Below are 12,864 nucleotides of genomic sequence, written 5' to 3' on the forward strand. Positions count from 1 at the left end.
GGTTGTCTATTACACTATAATTCAATAGAAAGTAATAATTAATATTGATAAACAATGAAAACCCTTAGACCTAATACCAAAACATATCAATTGTCAAAGGTCGAACACCCTTGCCATCAATACCAACACATATCAATTGTCGAGGGTCGAACACCCTCGGACTCAATACCAACACGATAATTCTATTTTAACCTAACAACTAACAAAATATAAATTAATAATAAATACAAATTATAATAAATACTAAATATAAAAATTAAAAATTATTAAATTAATTATAAATATTAAATAATATAAATTTATCTACAATCTAATAATTTAATAATTCTATTCCAACCTAAAATAAAAAATAATATAAATTTAAATTCAAAAAATACAACTTATAATAAATAAAAATAAACAAATTAATAACACTAAAAAAATATTTCAAAAAATTTAAAACACCACCAACCTTTTGCGTGAAGGCAACGGTGGTGGTGAAGAGGGCAACAACAACGACAATGGCAACGACAGCGACGACAAAGCAAATGGGACCACAGTGAAAACCCAAAGAACAATGTTGAAGATAATGAAACAGTAGAATGGTGATCTTCATAACAATGATAGAAAAGAAACAAAGAGAAATAAAAAAAAAACAAAAAAACAATGGTGAAGAAGAAGTAAAGAGCTCGAAAGCAACTTACTCAATGGCACGAAGAAGACAATGGCTCGAAGGAAACAAAGAAGAAGCACAGAGAAGAAGAGGAAAACGAAGCGCTAAAAGACAAAGGAAATATGAAAGCATAACTAGCGCGCTATGAGTTAGGGTAATAAAAAGACTCTAAAAGAGCGACTATGAGGTAAAACCGCCTTCTTACAACAAAGCGCTTCGTGTAAGAAGGCGACTATGAGGTAAAACTGCCTCTTAGACAAAGTGTTTTCTTCTAAGAGGGCGACTTTACCTCATAGTTGTCTTCTTACACAAAGCGCTTTGTTGTAAAAAGGCGACTTTACCCCATAGTCGCCCTCTTAGAGTAATTTAATTTCAGTAATGACATCGTGATTTGAAAGACAACGTTTGGCCGTAAAAGCACCTTAAATGTAGTGTCAAAAATAGTCATTTTTTCACTAGTGTAGAGAAGTTGAAAGCTTAAGTTTGGGTAAAAAAGAGTCTTAATAAGATAAGGTGAGCTAAAGTTTTGAATAATATTGTTGGTCAAGCTAAGGCCTTTTAACTAAGCGAGCAAAATAGTTGTTGAGTGAATTGCAACATGTGCTTAATTCATTAAGTGACCTAAGTGTTGGTTGGATGAGATAATGTTTTTAAACTTTGAAAAACATGTTTAAATGTTTCTAAATGTCCAAAGTTGTTTATCTTTCATCATATTATTATATAGTTGATCAATATATTGGGTTGAATGTTATTAAATGTGATAAATGACAATGGATGATAATATTAGTAATTGAATTGGGATTAAATGTATATAAATAAGAGTGTATGATGTTATGATGATGATATAACATATGATGTGTTGGAAACATACTTATTTTTAGAAAGGAAATATTATGACGAGATGTAGATAATGAATTAAGGATTCATAAAGTTGATATCCTGAATCTACTAATATTTAAATCACACAAAGAAAAAAATATAAGATGGTGAGAGTCAAAGGAAATTCGTATAACTTAGTTAGTTTGTAGTGTGAAAAAGAAGTGTGTTTGATAAGTTAGAGTTATTCGTACATGAATAAAAAAATATTCTTATGATATAGTTTTATTATGATGATAACTTATTAACCTCTTATATTTTTAAATTATAATCCAACATATTTATACTAAAACTTCGTTTAAATGACTTTATTTTTACCAACATTTTATTTTGGAATGTTAATTGTTACTTTGATTCTACTGTAAGAACGTTTAAGAAAAAGAAAAAAAAGAAAAGAAATAAGAAGAATAAAGTTGCATAGAAGCCAAACCCCCACCCCCCTCCTGCACGCACAATTCTTTTTCTTTCTTCTTTCTTCCTCCATCTCTCCCTTTTACCTTCTCTCTTAATTTTTCACTCCTTACCTCATCTATTTTAGAATATGATCATACCATGTTGTAGCTGAGGAGTTAAGGAACATTTCTACCCAATCAGATTTTCAAACAGAGTAAGTTCATTTTTACTCTAAAGATCCTTTGTTCTCTATTTTTCCTTAGACTTTAGTCATCAATCTTGGTGGGGTCAGTTGAAAAGTTTAATCCTCTCAACTTATTCTACTATATACTGAATTTTTGTTCTGTTTGGATAACTTGCATTAGGCCCGTAAATCTTGAAGCTTATCCCGACTGTGAGAAATAAAATTCTAGAAGTTGCTTGGAAAGCAAGCAATTAAGGTAAGGGAAGCTAACTTTAACTCTCAATAGTACCCTAGGCTAGAAGATCTGCATATGGAGGGGACGTTGTCCCAATATTCAATTTCTCTTGCAGGGATGTTATTTGTTTATATATTGTGTGTTTGTTTATATATTATTTAAACTTTATAAATATTATATTTTGATAGTTTGAAAGTTAAATATTGTTTTGATGTTGGAAAAGTTCTTGAATGGGATAAATTTTTAAAATGTTATGATGGAATGATATGTATTATATATGAATGATGAAAATTGTATGAAATTGATGTCATACATTTGGGATAATGTATGAGTTGTTATTTGATGGTACATTTAGTATGAAAAGTCTATGTTTAACGGAGATCCTCTGGCTTCTAAGTCATGTAGACTAAGATATCAGGTGGTGAGAAGCTGAGAGGGAGTTCATACACACCAGGTCCCACTGTAGACACTCGATATTGGATGTTTGAACTTACCCTGATCCTTTCTATTGGATTCGCTGGTAATCTTTGGATCAGGTGTTAGTCTCTGGTAGGGCCATACTTAATGAGTCTTCCGAAAGATGAAGTGATAATGAAATGAAATCCAATGATTGTGATTGAAAATAGATCCATGTGTGGTCTATATGAATGATGAAATTGATATTGAAATTTTATATGACAACATTTAAAGAAATGTTTATAAATGATTTATTTGATTGGTTCTTTTTGCAAAAATTAGATAAGATATGAAATTTCTTTTCATTAGCTTACCCTTGCTTTTTTTGTTGTGTTTGAACTACGATAACTGTACTACGTACACGAACAGATGACCATACAAGTGTTGGAGGTTCTGGAGGGCATTAGGATGTTCTTTTGATTTGTATATTGTAAATATTTGTGTTTCCATAAGTCTTAATCATGTATTAGGAATGTTTTGAAAAACTTTAAGTTTGTATAGAAACATGTGGAACATGTATTTAAATAGTTAGATTTATTTTCGGGGTGTTACATCTACCTTCAACATCAATAGTCATATAATAAGTTACTGCAAAAACTAATAAGAATGCAAAGCGATCCCTCTTTAATTATTAAGATTATATCTTGTTGGGTATGAAGCCAAGACCAATTGGGTTGGGCTGAGTAGACACCATGTTTTAGTGAGTGGGCTTAATCATTATGTCCCTTTATTATCTCTATTTATCTCTATTTAAAGAGATCATTGTACTTGTAATTGGTGTGCAACAGGACAGAAATGAAAACCTAATAGTTGCCCGTGTGGATGTAGGTTGCAGTTGGCGACCGAACCACGTTAAATCATGTGTTGTTTATTTTCTGCAGTTGATTTGTGATTGTGTGTGTTGCTTCCGCGTGCGTTTTTCCCATCAAGTGGTATCAGAGCCTTGGTTCGTTTACACACTAGAGATCTGATCAGCAGAAATTAATCGACGAGACATGAAAATTGTGGCTGTAGTAGCGTCCCAAAGTTAGGGTTTCGCAGGGGCTACAACGGCATCCCAAAGCTAGGGTTTCGCAGGGGCTGCAGCGGCATCCCAAAGCTAGGGTTTCGCAGGGGCGGTAACAACATCCCAAAGTTAGGGTTGCATGTGCATTCTGCAGGTGTGTTGGTCTGAGACGACACGGAGTGCAATGCGACAGCAGTGACCAGCGACGGTGGTGGTGCGGAGCGCGAACAACGGTGGTGCACGTCCTGGCAGCTGCGGTCCAGTGCGGCGGAGTGCCAGTGCATTGGGGACTGCCACTAGGTCTGTTGGTGACTGATTTTGGGTGGTGCAATTTTTGTGGTCTTGATTTTAAAAAAAAGATTGCCAAGATCTGAAGTTAGTTGTACCGAGTATCTCGTCTAAGTCATTTGAGATGGCAGAAGAAGGGAAGTTCCGAATTGAAAATTCGATTGTTCAAATTTCAGTTGGTGGAAAATGCAAATCGAGGATTTGCGAGTTCAATTACTGAGCACATCAATATGATCTTAGCCAGACTTACGTCAGTGGGCATTAAGTTCGATGATGAAGTTCAAGCTTTACTATTGCTATTGTCTTTGTCTGATAGTTGGTCCGGAACGGTTACAACAGTTACCAGTTCAGCGGGATCCGATGGATTCACTTTTGAGAAGATTCGTGATCTCATTCTTGGCGAGGATGTCCGAAGAAGGAGTTCTGAGAATTATCTAGTGAATCGCTATATGTCATCAGAGGTAAGAAAAATATCAGAGATAGTGGTAGCAAGAACAAAAGAAGGAGTCAGTCAAAGACTCGGGATTGCTCAAGTGTAACATGTTGGAACTGCAAGGAGGTGGGACATTTTAGGAATCAATGTCCAAATGATAAATAAGTCAACATTGCAAAAGACTTCGCGGACGAGGACCTTTTTAGTCTGTTGCGCGGATAGCAGTGTGGATTCTTGGGTCATGGATTCTGAAGCATTGCAGAATCTAGTTATTGGAGACTTTGGAAAGGTAAGACTAGCAGACAACAGAACTCTTGATGTTACAGGCATGGGTGATAGAGTGTTGAAGACACCAGTTAGTTTATGGCTTAATCATTGTGTCCCTTTATTATCTTTATTTAAAGAGATCATTGTACTTGTAATTGGTGTGTAACAAGACATAAATGAAAATCTAATAGTTGTCCGTGTGGACGTAGGAGTTGGCGACCGAACCACATTAAATCATGTGTTGTTTATTTTCTGCAGTTGATTTGTGATTGTGTGTTGCTTCCGCGTGCGTTTTCCCCCTCATATCTATTATAATATTATTAGAATATATGAATGTGAAAATAATATATGTATATAATTTAATATGTACATATGTAAAAAATTTGAAACTTATATTTTGTTATTGTTATTTTTTTCTTCTATATATATATATACTATTGAGATGTTTAATGATTAATTTATACGTATAACATATGTTCCATTATACATGTCCTATTGTAACAGTGCAATAATTTGTTTTGAATGTCCATCTAAAAATATTTAACACTAGTACTACATAAATTCTATTTAATGATATTATTTAAAAAAAAAGTAAGAAAAGGACAAATTCTTGAGGTTTGCGCAACAACAAAGTAAGGAAAAGAGATATGTACTTTTATTATAATTTAAAACGAATTATTTAGAAGGTGACACGTTGCGTTCAACTTGTGACATGTTTCTCTCTCCAAATAATTCACTTTCAAATGCTTTTGAATTAGTATCTCTTCTCAGTCTTCTTTAAACCATACTACTATCTTTTAAAAACTTAATTTATTTAATGTGAATTTTGAATTTGATGACGGAATTAGTAAATTTAGTTATAGTATAAATTACAAGGTAAAGCAATTCAGAGTAAATTAATGTTTCATTTTGATAAGTTTGTCGTCTCATATTTGAGTAATTCCTTATTCCTTATTTAATGACGTGAATAGACATAAATAAGTAGAAATGAGAATAAATTTGATTATTTGGTATATATTATGATTGCTAGTTTAAAATTTTGTAGTTTCCAATCGGAAAACTATATAATATAAGATGAGGAACCTATTCCACTTTTATTTAATCTTTTTCATTATTCAACTTTATTATTATATTATTATTATAATTTACTTTTCTTTATCTCTATTTTTTTTCAAAACCAAATGGAAGAGATAAATAACACAATCCAGAACACTTTCTCTCGCCGTCACCTATGGTTATGTTGTAAATCATTTTTTCTTTATAACATTATTTACAATCTTCAATATGTGTCGTATATATAAGGGTGATAATTTGGGTGGGTCATGACGGTTCATTTATGCGTAAATAGATACAAGACGAAGCGAATCAATTGCTAGTCCAAATAATAATAGAAATTATATTTTTTGTTTTTACACCATCAAATTTCTTCCTCCAGTCTATAAATTTCAGAAGCTAAAATAACTATTTTAGATTTCGAAAGGTAAAATCATTATTTCAAAAAGGTTATATTGGAATATTGTTTTTCTCTTTTGAATTTTCATTTCTAAAATTTACTTTTATGTTATGTGTCCTGTCCCGAATCGAGTAGGTATTTGGCTGAGCTCACTAAGGGCCCATCTGGGGGAAGTGACGATGTGAGAACTTGGCATAGGCCACAAACCGAATGAACAGGCCTAAAAACGCTACCTGTTTTGGCCTTGGCCCGGTATCGCGCGACAGGACAGCAAGGAACGAATTCCAATAAAGGAAAGTATAACGTTTTTTCTGCACACACATATTCCCGATAGCGTAATAAATGTAAATGCTCATATCCCCGATAACGTAATGAATGTTATCATCGGTATCCCTGATTATGCTGATTAACTATTCTGATTTACATGCTTTATATCCATATTTTATAGAGAGTTACTGAAAAACGACACATTAATGCCTGGAAAGACCTAGGTCTGAAATCCAAGCCCGTAGATGCTTATAAATAGACGACCACCTATAGGGAGTATCTCAACTTGCATCTTTGCAACATATTTTATCATATACCTTATATTTAGTGCTCTCACTGACTTGAGCGTCGGAGTGCAATCGTAGGTGGAGCCCTCCTCATCCCTAAGGAGATCGATTTGCTGAAGCTTAGAGGCCATTCACCAAACACCTCATCTGTTAGGCGACCGAACAATAGAAGGGAATCCGAAGAGAGCTCATCCATACTCCAACAGACGTCGAGCCGGTCAGAACATTATGAAAATTAAATTTTGAAATTGATGAGGTGCAAAAGAAATTTGATGGGATGCAGGAAGAAACACCCTAATAAGAATTAAAAAAATCCCCTCATCCAACTTTTGTTTCTCATCAATGTCATGTCCCTAATCACCCCACGTGTTCTCCTGACTATTGTCATTTCTACCACCTCAAACACCTTTTTAGTTACAGTGTGGTAGGAATATTAGAAGAATGTAAAGCCATTAGAGAAATTATTAAAATGAAAACAAATTAAAAGAGGTAAAAAGTGATCCCTAGTGATGCAAATTGAATATTCTCACCCAGCAATACCACCATGCAGTTTGCAGACAAGATAAAGAGTGTTTTTTTTTTTTTATATATATTGCAAGTAGACTGGCCCGTAGGCCCACGAGCCATCTCTTATGTGGGACGGGCCAATAGAGTCAATCTGTATTACTTAAACCGGATGGGGCAATCGAACTTGCACTTTGCGAGTCAATGCGGTGTGGGCCAATATGGGGCATGTAAACCTGCATTGCCACTCCTAGTCGTGCATAATTGATTTTATAAAGTGTACCAATGAAAAGCCTTTATATTTATCAAAAGACAGAGGAAGGGAAATTCAAGAGCAGAGCAACAAACCTTTAACACATGCTATAATGTTACACATGAATTATTTTATTGTATGGGTTGGAAATGTGTCTTTACCTCTATTTTGTTAATCTAGTTGTTGTATTTGTTGATTTCTTTTTAAATCTTAGTTGGAGTGGAATATACTAGGGATGGCATGTTAGAATGGATGGCTTTAAACTAGAGGGGGAGGGGGGGGTGAATTGTTTAAAGAAGATTTTCGCAAACTTTTAAAACAAGAATGAATTTATCTCAGGAAACAATTGATAAGAAATTCAGTTTACCAAAAACAGCAAATGAAACAGCACAACCAGAAAAACAATCGATTGTTTCACAGAAACAATCGGTTGTTTATACCAGCAAACAACAAATAAAACTAAATTTAAAGAGTTAAAGATAGAGAGATTGCACACAGATGTTTATTTATACTGGTTCACTCCAAATCCAGAGCTACATCCAGTCTTCTTAGAAACCCTGAGGAAATCCACTAAGCAATCACAACTTGATCACTTACACAACAACCAAGAGAATGACCTTGAACACCTCAAGACACACACTCTTCTTGGCCAACACACCAACACCAAGATTGCTGATCTTGATCCCCTCAAGAACACACAGCCAATCTCAGCAAACACAGAAACGAAACTTGTTTTACAAAGTACAAGGATTAAACTTGTTACAGAAGATAATCTAAAATCAATACAAGCAGAATCCTATTCCACAACTTTGATCAATCACAAACTTTCAACAATCTCAGCTCTTTGAAAAACTCAAAAACTCTTAGCAAAAACTTGTCAAAGATTTATTCTCAAATCTGTTTTTCTGAATTTATTCAAAGATGTAGTTTGTTAACAAATATTAACAAACTCTTAAATTGCATTAAAAGATTGGTCAAAGCATTTAATGACAGGAGCGTAAGCAGTTAAATCATTTAAAGCTCAGTCAAAGATAAAATAGTTTTTCTATTATGGTCCCAAAACAAACAATCGGTTGTTTCTTCGAATCAATCGGTTGTTTTGGTTCTTAACAGTTCAACCATTTTAAAAACAATTTTCAATCTTTTTCTCAAAACATCTAAGTACAAACAATCGGTTGTTTTAACTTAGTTTGAAAACATTTTACTTTCACAAAGATTGAGATGCTTATGTTTTAGATTCGATCAAGGGGTGGATTACAATACTCAAACTACCCCAGAACTATACTAAACCAGCACAGCAACCCCAAGCACAACCAAGGCTTCAACATCCTTCAAAGGGTTTGGATTTTTCAAAGCTTGAACACCACTTGGTTCAACATGGCAAAGCGAGGCAGACAGTCTATTCTAATCCGCTGGTCCGCTTAGGCCCGTGCTGCATAACTCACAGCTCGCGCATGCCAAGTGCGGGACGGGGCGGGCTGACCCGCATGATCCACATAACTTAAAAATCTAGAAATTTCTTTCTACATCTCCGTATTTTCTTCATGCAGCCTCATATTTCACATTCTAGAATTTTTACTCATGTTATTACGCATGTGTCGTGAGAATAATATTGTCAGCCCATTTACCTAATGCATTTAAATAAAAAAATAGTTAAATTTATACAAAAAAAAAGTTATTTAAAATTTTATTTTTTTATTAACTTTAAAAAAAATTCTTATGCGGACCAACCCTTATGAAGTGCAGGATAATAAAATCAGCCTGCATATTTTATGCGGAACGGACCAACCAATCCACATTTTATGGGCTAAATGCAGGATGAGCTTATCTGGAACGAACCAACTCGCATTGTTATCTGTAAAAAAATACTTACAAAATGCTCTCTAACACTAAATCAGTATTCAATAGTCGGAATATTTAATGTTATTAAAAACATAAATTTTAGTTAGTGGTATCAACTTCTTTAAAATGAATATGAAGTTAATGAATTATGAATTAATATGACTTTCAAAATTAATATTAATTTAATATATACATGTTTTAATTGATTTGAATCATTATTCAATGTTTTCTAAGATCGTTTTAAATTTGTTATTTCTAGTATAGTTTATCGAGAGCAAAACATAATCTCAGTGAGATGAATTATTTCATATAATAATAATCTCAACAACATATAGTAAACATTCCAAATTTAGATGCAAAGGAATAATGCATATTATTACTTGTTACATTCATTTTGGAATATATTACAACTTCTCTTAAACATCAACAATTTGCTACTTCTCACACTAAACTAATTTCTTGTTTCTAAGCCTACAATTTGACTGACGGATAGCAGCAAATGTATGTATAAGTTGGCCATATCTGTTATTGTTCATTTTATAGCTGCAATTGCAGAATGCTTTATCTAGCTAGCTTCTAGGGAACAGTGTCCTATTGTGTATGAGAAATTCTTGAAGTTGAATTGTAGTGGGACTCTTACACACTGTGTATAAAAAGTGATTGTTTGAGATCAGGCTCATAGCCAAAGTTGAAGAATCGTCTATATTAATTCAATAACGATTAAGTTTTTTTTTTCATGTTAAATTAAATTGTGATTAATTTTTGGTTAATAGTGTCCACAATTAATTTTTTATTAATAAAAACTAACATTATTTGTTGTTGATATTAAATAGTATCCTTTTAGTCAATATCAAACACGATTCTTTTAATAGTTATTTTTAATTAATGTAAATTGAAATTTAATTTTAATTTTACTCCTCCTTAATCTTCTCCTAACCAAATGTATCAAAGGTTTGTTTACAACTTCAGAATGTACTTGCAGCTTAATGCATCCACCAATGGCTATGTTTCCTTCAAATCATTTTCAAAGTGCTTCACAAAATCAAAAGAGATTATAGTTTTAAATACATATAAACATTCTCATAACAAAAACAATAACCCAACTTACAACATCTTTTCTATTCAGCTTTGTGAAAGTCCAAATAATATATTTTTCTTTTCATATTTTATTATCTTCAGGCTTTCCAAACATTTTTTCATAAAATAGTTTTTATTGTTTTATGTTATTTTTCATGTGATATATTATGTTTAGTATGAATTTTATTTTTAAAAAATTACATAAATTTATTAATTCTTTGAAAATAATTCAAATTTTCAGCAAATTATTAGATTTTTCATTTAAATAATTAAAATTCTGATAAGAGTGTGAATTCTTAGTAAAACTAAATAATATGAATATAAATAAAATTTAATTTATTTAATTACAATAACATAAATTTAACATCAATCAATCTTATTTTATGTTAAAATATTTTATGTGATATCTGTGTAATATCATATTTAAATTATTCGTATAAAAGGGTTTTCATTCAGAAAAGAATTTAAGCAATTCATATTTTTATGTTCAATTTTTAAAATTAAAATTTATAATAGTGTTTTTAATCAAATGTAATAAGATGAAATTTTACTAATACGTAATATTCCGTAGAAGATGCTGAGCCTTTTCTAGATAAATAATATATTTTAAAGTAAATACTTGTGTTAAAGATGTTTTAGTTTAGATAACTTTTAGCAACGAAATAACAATATATATATATATATATATATATATATATATATATATATATTGTCGACCATATTATCAATCGTTTATACTATATAAAGAAATCAGAATAGGAAAGTTTGAAATGATCCCACATGTGATTTTATTTACCGAAGCTAATAAATTATGAAGTTTGATGTGAAGGGTTATTAATTTGATGAATAACTAGCTTGCTCCAAAAAGATGTTGCTCATTGATGCTAAAGTATTAATTTGATTATATTTATTATTTATATGCAATCCCTATTTCACTTTTTTATGAACCTGATTTTGGTTTGCTTTTACATAGAGAAATAAATATATAAAAAAACAAACTTGAAACTTCCCAAGTAGTTTATAAAAATTGAAACTTAAAACTATCTAATTTGATATTATTTCTATTTGTATATAGCATGAATTATCACTTGTACATACACATAAATATAAAAAAGGATCATGAAATTATTATTTTAATTTTTGTTAGAGAAAATAATTTATATCAATGTTCATAAATTTACTTATATGTAAATGAAGATGAGACCGATAATAAATAAAAGAAATGACACAAAGTAAGTAAAATAAAATTATGTATAAAAATATTATATAGATTCCCATTTAAAGCTTTCGAATTGAATATTATAACAACTTTTTATGATGGTTGTTAAATACCCGTCATAATAATATCATTTGTAATTCTAAGAAAATTACTATGTACGTCGTGAATTGAATTGACATAATAAATACTACGGTATCCATATTTTTTATTTTTGTTTCTATTGTATATATGTATTTTATTTTTATTATTATGTATTTAATATTTTAACTTTATAATTATTGTTTTTATTTTTTATTTTTATTTTATTTTTCTATTATTATTATTATTATTATTATTATTATTATTATTATTATGTATCAATATTTTTTATTTTTACAGATTTGTCTATTCATCAAATCTAGAGTAGTTTGATTTTTCAATTTTTATGATCTTGGACCATAAATAATGATTCTTTAGAGTTTGGATACTTGATTGATTTTTAATACATAATATACAATTTATTTTTATCATTTTTTTAAATTCTATTTCGAATTTTTTTAAAGTATTTTTTAATTAAATGATTACCTAATAGTATAAGAAAAATGAATGCAACAGTATATTGTGAGTGGTTTACTTTGGTTGATTAATAGTAGAATTAATTATTAAAAGAGTAGAGAAAGATAAAGAGGATAGGGGATTAAGAAGTGTATCTATGAAGATTAACGTTCAGCTTTCAATAAAAAATTATATTTTTTTAAATAAAAACTTCCACATTTGAGAACATACAAGTTCTATGTTATCAAATTACAAAGACGGTCACTAAGAGAAAGAAAATCCGATGAGAGAGGAAAAAAATCCATTAAGAAAACTAAAAAAACCAAAGAATTATGATATGCAGAAGAAAATCACAACATATATTAAATGATCATAGAAACAATAATTAATATGTATTTAACTTTAATGCTTTATAATTACGATATAAAAATTTGAGGTATATGTATTAGATTTGTTGCACTTTTTTTATACACATTGAAATAGGACTCTTTCGCAACCAACTTTCTCTCAAAGTTGCAACAGTATCATTCTCTCCCAAAGGAGAGAAATGTAGTGTACATCCACATACTGTAATATATATGCATATAATTCAAATTTATGGTAGATAATGAATTGCCCAAAAAAGAAGAAAAGGAAGA

Source organism: Phaseolus vulgaris, chromosome 7 (genome assembly GCF_000499845.2).
Source record: "Phaseolus vulgaris cultivar G19833 chromosome 7, P. vulgaris v2.0, whole genome shotgun sequence".
Classification (NCBI taxonomy): domain Eukaryota; kingdom Viridiplantae; phylum Streptophyta; class Magnoliopsida; order Fabales; family Fabaceae; genus Phaseolus; species Phaseolus vulgaris.